General features: G+C 48.8%; 1 protein-coding gene across 1 annotated transcript in view; it reads right to left on the bottom strand.

Moving 5' to 3' along the window:
• The window catches only part of NPLOC4 (NPL4 homolog, ubiquitin recognition factor), a 65,757-nt gene extending 62,233 nt beyond the window's left edge, over positions 1-3,524 (bottom strand). Inside the window, 1 exon segment of the mRNA XM_017879266.1 lies at positions 3,386-3,524. The gene's annotated coding sequence lies outside the window, so the exon portion shown is untranslated.
• Positions 3,525-8,156: the final 4,632 nt, after the last annotated feature.

Raw genomic sequence — 8,156 nt, 5'->3', positions numbered from 1 at the left:
TAGGCCAGGCGTGGTGGCTCACGCCCAGCACTTTGGGAGGCCGAGGCAGGTGGATCACGAGGTCAGGAGACTGAGACCACCCTGGCTAACACGGTGAGACCCCACCTCTACAAAAAATACAAAAAATTAGCCAGGATGTTGGTGGGCACCTGTAGTCCCAGCTATTCCGGAGGCTGAGGCAGGAGGATGGCGTGAACCCGGGAGGTGCAGCTTGTAGTGAGCCAAGATCGCGCCACTGCGCTCCAGCCTGGGCGACAGAGCAAGACTCCGTCTCAAAAAAAAAAAAAAAAAAATGAGCCGGGTGTGGTGGAACATGTCTGTAATCCCAGTTACTCAGGAGGCTGAGACAGGAGAATCACTTGAACCCAGGGGGTGGAGGTTGCAGTGAGCTGAGATCATTCCACTGCACTCCAGCCTGGGCAACAAGAACGAAACTCTTTCTCAAAAAAAAAAAAAGAAAGAAAGAAAGAAAGAAAAGAAAAAGAACAAAGGCAGGGAGCCAGGCATGGTGGCTCACGTCTGTAATGCCAACACTTTGGGAGGCTGGGAGGCTGAGGCAGGTGAATCACTTGAGGTCAAGAGATTGAGACCAGCCTGGTCAACATGGTGAAATCCCGTCTCTACTAAAAATATAAAAATTACCTGGGCACGGTGGTGGGCACCTGTAGTCCCAACTACTCAGGAGGCTGAGGCAGGAGAATCGCTCGAACCTGGGAGACAGAGGCTGCAGTGAGCTGGGATCGCACCACTGCACTCCAGCCTGAGCAAGAGTGAGACTGTGTCTCAAAAAAAAAAAAAAAAAAAAAAAAAAGGTAGGTGTACAGCACCCCATGGTCCTGCTGAGGGAATGGCCTGAGTCTGTCAGGCCTCTGTAAACCACTGTGGATCGGCAGGAAATCCAGGACACAGAGGGTAATGCTGAAGTGTCTTGTGAACATGAAATCAGCAAGACCTCAGAGTGGGACACCCTACAGGACAAGGGACCAAGTTCCTCAACAGATAAATTCTAAGAAAAGGAAAGAGATAGAAGGCGAACGTGAAGATGACAAGATGTAAGACGTACACATTTCCTTAGGAAGCAAGACTCACTGGCAGGGTCTAGGGACAGACACTTAAGTAATGAAAGAATAAAAAGCTGGGCACAGGGGCTCACGCCTGTAATCCTAGCACTTTGGAAGGCCAAGGCGGGCAGATCATGAGGTCAGGAGTTTGAGACCAGCTTGGCCAACACAGTGAAACCCCATCTCTACGTAAGTAGTCCCAGCTACTCGGGAGGCTGAGGCAGGAGAAATGCCTGAACCTGGGAGGTGGAGGTTGCAGTGAGCTGGGATCACGCCATTGCACTCCAGCCTGGGTGACAGAGCGAGACTCCATCTCAAAAAAAAAAAAAGAAAGAAAGAAAAAAAGAACAGCAGATACCGTTAGGGAAATTTCTGGAGTGGCTGCCAATGCCTTATCCCCAGACCTGCTTGGTGCTTGCAATGGTGACACATAAGGTTCATCCATCAAGGCATACACTGCCCTCTGAGGTGTTCAGTACGCATTTTGTTTAATAATTACAAAGGGGAGGGAGAAAAAAAGGCCAAGCAACAGGAGAGAAGGAAGGAAGGCAAGAGCAGCGGAACACAAGCATGGTTATGAGCTGAGAGTTCCTCTGGCTGAGACAGAGGGAGTGCACTCACATTCTCTTTACCTTTAGATACGGTTACATGTTCCACATTTAAACTGCAAAAAAAAAAAAATTACCAGCCAGATTTGATTTAAAAATGAAAAATGTGCCTGTAATCCCAGCTACTCAGGAGGCTGAGGCAGGAGGATCACTTGAGCCCAGAAGGTCGAGGCTGTAGTGAGTTATGATCGCACAACCGCACTCCAGCCTGGGTGACAGGGCGAGATTCTGTCTCAAGAAAAGGAAAAGGAAAAGGAAGGAAGGAAGGAAGGATTATCAAGATGCAAAACCCTTCAAGAAAGAAAGAAAGAAAAGAGAGTTGGCCGGGAGCGGTGGCTCAAGCCTGTAATCCCAGCACTTTGGGAGGCCGAGACGGGCGGATCACGAGGTCAGGAGATCGAGACCATCCTGGCTAACATGGCAAAACCCTGTCTCTACTAAAAAATACAAAAAACTAGCCGGGTGAGGTGGCAGGCGCCTCTAGTCCCAGCTACTCGGGAGGCTGAAGCAGGAGAATGGCGTAAACCCGGGAGGCGGAGCTTGCAGTGAGCTGAGATCCGGCCACTGCACTCCAGCCTGGGCGACAGAGCAAGACTCCGTCTCCAAAAAAAAAAGAAAAGAAAAGAAAAGAGAGAGAGAAGAGAAGAGAAAAGAGAAGAGAGAAAAAAGAATTATCAAGATGCAAAACCCTTCACAAGCTCAAAGGAAGGGTCACTCTGGAAATGAACAATAACAAGAGGTTTCATTTCACCTCATCACAGGGGTAGGCAAACAGTAGGTGCCAAATAAATCTTTGTTAAGAACAATAACAAGAGGTTTCATTTCACCTCATCACAGGGGTAGGCAAACAGTGGGTGCCAAATAAATCTTTGTTAAGAACGATTGCATATTGTGTCCCTAGATGTATTAATCTGTGAATCTAAAAGTGACCAAAGTGCAAAACCAGCCTATCATTCTGGCTGGTAAACAGACTCACAGCCAACTGCCAGCAGGTCCCAGGCCCACCACTGAGCCACTGGCCACAGCACATGCAACCTGCAGCGTCGAGAGGAAAACTGACCACTCGCTCCCTAAGGACTGAACTGATCTAAGGGATATGTGAGCAAGTGCCCAAACGGTTTCGATGGGCCAGTCAATACTTTCAGCTTTGCAGGCCTCATGGTCTATCACAACTACTCAACTCTGCCCTTGTAACGTGAAAACTGGCACCAACAACGCGACCTGGCTGTGTTCCAATAACACTTTACAAAAACAGGCAGCAGCCAGGCTGTGATAAGAGGTCTCTGAGTCCCGAAGGTCCTGAATGACCAACTCTACGGGGTGGCATGGGCCACTGCACTGTCGGCACTCCTACCCAAGCCAGCAGGGCTAACGTGATTTCCCTGCACACAGCTGCGTTCAAAGTCTTTCACTCCAGACAAGCAGCTGAGTATGCAGCTCACTCCATGCCATACATGGACAGAGACAATAACTTTCTCCTCAGTGACACAAACTCCAGAATTCTGCAAAGTCAATTAAAATCTGCTCAATAGTAACGGCAGATTCAGGATAATTACTGAATCCCTGGCAAGCAACACAGTCACATGTATTCTGGTCAGTTGATAAGACCATAATGAGTGGTGTGAAGAGGAAAGAGGATAAAACTGGGCAACCTCGGACAGATCATGGGGACCTCATTTCCCCGCATTCCCTGCTTCCTCCTCAGAGGACACTTACTTGATTTTTAGCAAGTTGAGGGATTTGTTGGAGGAGGCTGTTATCTCTCCGGTCTTGTTTCTATTGATGTAAACTGAGAAGCCATTATTTTGGAAGCCAAACTCCTTTGCAACCTAAAACAAGGCCAAAAGAACAGAAATTTAATAAAATGCTAAATATCACTACACATACCATACACACACCAGACGTTACTAGAAGAGTATTCTCCAAATTTGGAAAGTGCTTATCATTCACCAAATTCCTCTTGCTTTTTTTTTTTTTTTGAGACGGAGTCTCGCTCTGTCGCCCAGGCTGGAGTGCAGTGGCCGGATCTCAGCTCACTACAAGCTCCGCCTCCCGGGTTTAGGCCATTCTCCTGCCTCAGCCTCCCGAGTAGCTGGGACTACAGGCGCCCGCCACCTCGCCCGGCTAGTTTTTTATGTTTTTTAGTAGAGACGGGGTTTCACCGTGTTAGCCAGGATGGTCCTCTTGCTATTTTGCTCTTATAAAGAAATTTGTACTGCTCAAAAAGGTGTCAATTAAAACGAATAAAGTGGCCAAAAAAGCAACGGTCCTGTCAATTATGAAACTTTATAACACATTTAAGGCTTTGAAGCAAACAAGAGTTATGGCTATCTTTGTTTTGTTTTCAGAGTCTCACTCTGTTGCCCAGGCTAGAGTGCAGTGGCATGATCTTGGCTTACTGCACCTTCACCTCCTGGGTTCCAGTGATTCTCCTGCCTCAGCCTCCCAAGTAGCTGGGATTACAGGCGTCTGCCACCATGCCCGGCTGATTTTTGTATTTTTAGTAGAGACGGGGTTTCGCCATGTTGGCCAGGGTGGTCTCAAATTCCTGACCTCAGGTGATCCACCCGCCTCAGCCTCCCAAAATGCTGGGATTACAGGCATAAGCCACCATGCCTGGCCAGTGGCTATGTTTGAAAAGTTCAATTTCTACTTTTGAAATCAACTGTAAAAACCCAATTCCAGGCCAGGCGCGGTGGTTCACGCCTGTAATCCCAGCAATTTGGGAGGATGAGGTGAGAGGATCATCTGAGGTTAGGAGATCGAGACCAGCCTGACCAACATGGTGAATCCCCATCTTTACTGAAACTGCAAAATTAGCTGGGCGTGGTGGCACATGCCTGTAATCCCAGCTACTTGGGAGGATGAAGCAGGAGAATCACTTGAAGCTGGGAGGTAGAGGTTGCAGGGAGCCGAGATCACGCTATTCCACTCCAGCTTGGGCAACAAGAGCAAAACTCAAGCTGGGTGTGGAGGCTCACGCCTGTAATCTCAGCACTATGGGAGGCCAAGGCGGGTAGATCACGAGGCCAGGAGTTTGAGACAAGCCGGTCAACATAGTGAAACCGTCTCTACCAAAAATACAAAAATTAGCCAGGCATGGTGGCACGCACCTGTAATCCCAGCTACCCAGGAGGTTGAGGCAGAACTGCTTGAACCCAGAAGGTGGAGGCTATAGTAAGCCAAGATCACGCCACTGCACTTCAGCCTGGGCAACAGAGCAAGACTTTGTTTCTCAAAAAAAAAAAAAAAAAAAAAGGGCCGGGAACGGTGGCTCACACCTGAAATCCCAGCACTTTGGGAGGCCGAGGCGGGTGGATCACGAGGTCAAGCGATTGAGACCATCCTGGCTAATACGGTGAAACCCCGTCTCTACTAAAAATACAAAAAAAAAAAAAATTAGCCAGGCATGCTGGCAGGCGCCTGTGGTCCCAGCTACTCGGGAGGCTGAGGCAGAAGAATGGCGTGAACCTGGGAGGCAGAGCTTGTAATGAGCCGAGATCGCGCCACTGCACTCCAGCCTGGGTGACAGAGTGAGACTCCGTCTCAAAAAAAAAGCAAAACTCTGTCTCAAAAAAAAAATACTCGCCCGGGCACGGTGGTGCAAGCCTGTAATCCCAGCACTTTGGGAGGCTGAGACGGGCGGATCATGAGGTCAGGAGATCGAGACCATCCTGGCTAACACGGTGAAACCCCGTCTCTACTAAAAGTATGAAAACTAGCTGGGCGAGGTGGCGGCACCTGCAGTCCCAGCTACTCAGGAGGCTGAGGCAGGAGAATGGCATAAATCCGGGACGCGGAGTTTGCAGTGAGCCGAGATCGCGCCACTGCACTCCAGCCTGGGCGACAGAGCGAGACTCCGTCTCAAAACAAAAACAAAAACAAACAAACAAAACAAAACTTCAATTCCAATTCTGAAACCTAACACAGAATGATGCCACTAATTCAATCATAAAATGTCCACTGTGCAGGGCTCTTTGCTAGATACTGGGAATATTCACTCATTCCTTCAACAAATATTAAGCAGCTCTATGTGCTCAGCTCCGTTCTGGGTGTTCAGACCACAAAAATGAACTAGAAAAGACAAGGTTTCTGGCCAGGCGTGGTGGCTCTTGTTTGTAATCCCAGCACTTCGGGAGGCCGAAGTGGGCGGATCACCTGAAGTCAGGAGTTCAAAACCAGCCTGAACAACATGGTGAAACCCCATCTCTCCTAAAAATACAAAAATTAGGCAGAGCTTGCAGTGAGCCAAGATCATGCCACTGCACTCCAGGCTGGGTGACAGAGCGAGACTCCATCTCAAAAAAAAAAAAATTAGGCCAGGTGCAGTGACTCACACCTGTAATCCCAGCACTTTCAGAGGCTGAGGCGGGCGGATCACGAGGTCAGGAGATCGAGACCAGCCTGGCCAACTTGAGGAAACCCTGTCTCTACTAAAAGACAAAAATTAGCGGGATGTGGCACCTGTTATCCCAGCTACTCGCGAGGCTGAGGCAAGAGAATCGCTTGAAACCAGAAGGCGGAGGTTGCAGGGAGCCAAGATCATGCCATTGCACTCCAGCCTGGGCAACGAGAGTGAAACTCTGTCTCAAAAAAAAAAATACAAAAATTAGCCAGGCATGGTGGTGCACGCCTACCTATAGTCCCAGCTAGTCGGTGGGCTGAGAAAGGATAATCACTCAAACCTGAGAAGCGGAGCTGCAGTGAGCCGAGATCATGCCATTGCACTCCAGTCTGGGCAACAGAACAAGACTCCGTCTCAAAAAAAGAAAAAAAAAAAAAAAAAGACAAGGTTCCTGCTGTCAAGCAGTTTACCATCAAATAGGGGAGACACAGTCAACAAAGGTCGAAATAAGCACTATGACAGAAAAGGAAAAGAAACGTCAAATGGGAGGCTAAAGGTCTCTCTGAAGAGGTTCAACTGAGCATGGCCCACCTAGCGGCGGGTAAGCCTGCCACGCACGAGCTGGGAGAAAAGGCCACAGGGAACAGGAGCAAGCACAAAGACCAGGAGGCAGGAAGGGCGTTGGAAACACAGAGGCCAGAGCCCAATAAACAATAAGGAAAATGGAAAGGGATGAGGCTGGTGAGGCAGACAGGGCAGTGGGAAGCCACACAGACTAAAGGCAGGGGGAATCATCATCCACAAAATCCCTGTTTCTCAACACCACACTGAACAGGAAGCTAGAGTTCCAATCCTAGAGACAAGAGAGACAAGCTGAGACAGGGGATGAGATGGGACAGGATGGTGGGGATGAAGGCAAGAGCACACCTTCCAGCAGTGGTCATCGCTAGGCCCTGCTGACAAGTAAGACCAGGGGCAGGAATGCAATGAGAGAAAGGAAGGAGGTCACAGCAAAGCTGAGAATTCCAGATTGAGAAACTATGTGGAAGTAACACCTGTGGGGGAACCATGAAAGGAAAGGCTAAAAAAGGAAGAAGACTAGAGGGAAAATCAGGACCTCCATTTGACATTGAGATTGGAGGTGACAACCAGACACACTCCAGTGAAGCCATCCAGCAGGCAGGTATGCATCTGTGTCTGAGTCCAGGCAAGGGGCCAGAGCTAGAGCTCTACACTGAGGGGTCATCAGAGTAGACATACCCAAATGAAAGGAACGTTAATCTCGGTAAAGAAACAAATCATAAGAGAACAATTAAATGGAAATTCTAGAACTGAAAAACAAAACAAAATAAATTCAGGGAGAGGGCAGAAGACACAGATAAATAGCTTGTGGTCCCAGCAACTCAGGAGGCTGAGGTGGGAGCACTGCTTGAGCCCAGAAGTTCAAGGCTACAATGAGATATGATCACACCACTGCATTCCAGCCTGAGTGACAGAGTGAGAATCCAACCAACTCTAAAGAGAAAAACAAATGAATCAATAAAAATAACAGCTATGCAATCTGAAGGCAGAGATTTGGAAAACAAAACAAAAAAACAGAGCCTTAGGAATCCATGGTACAGCATCAAATGCTCCTCACTAGAAAACATGAGGGCCGGGTGCAGACACTCACGCCTGCAATCCCAGCACTCTGGGAGGCCGAGTTGGGCAGATCACCTGAGCTCAGGAGTTCGAGACCAGCCTGGCCAACATGGTGAAACCCCATCTCTACTAAATATACAAAAATTAGCCACGTGTGGTGGCGCACCCATGTAATCCCAGCTACTCAGGAGGCTGAGAGAGAAGAATCACTTGAACCTGGGAGGCAGAGGTTGCAGTGAACAGAGATCATGTCACTGTACTCCAGCCTGAGCGACAGAGTGAGACGTCATCTCAAAAAAAAAAAAAAAATTGCCAAGCACGGTGGCTCACACCTGTAATCCCAGCACTTTGGGAGACCGAGGCAGGCAGATCACAAGGTCAGGAGACCGAGATCATCCTGGCAAACACTGTGAAACCCCAGCTCTACTAAAAATACAAAAAAATTAGCCGGGCATGGTGGTGGGTGCCTATAGTACCAGCTACTCAGGAGGCTGACGCAGG

This window comes from Rhinopithecus bieti, unplaced genomic scaffold (genome assembly GCF_001698545.2).
Source record: "Rhinopithecus bieti isolate Rb0 unplaced genomic scaffold, ASM169854v2 scaffold_9899, whole genome shotgun sequence".
Lineage (NCBI taxonomy): Eukaryota > Metazoa > Chordata > Mammalia > Primates > Cercopithecidae > Rhinopithecus > Rhinopithecus bieti.
The sequence above is the reverse complement of the archived record's forward strand: the minus strand, read 5'-3'. Positions and strand labels throughout refer to the sequence as shown.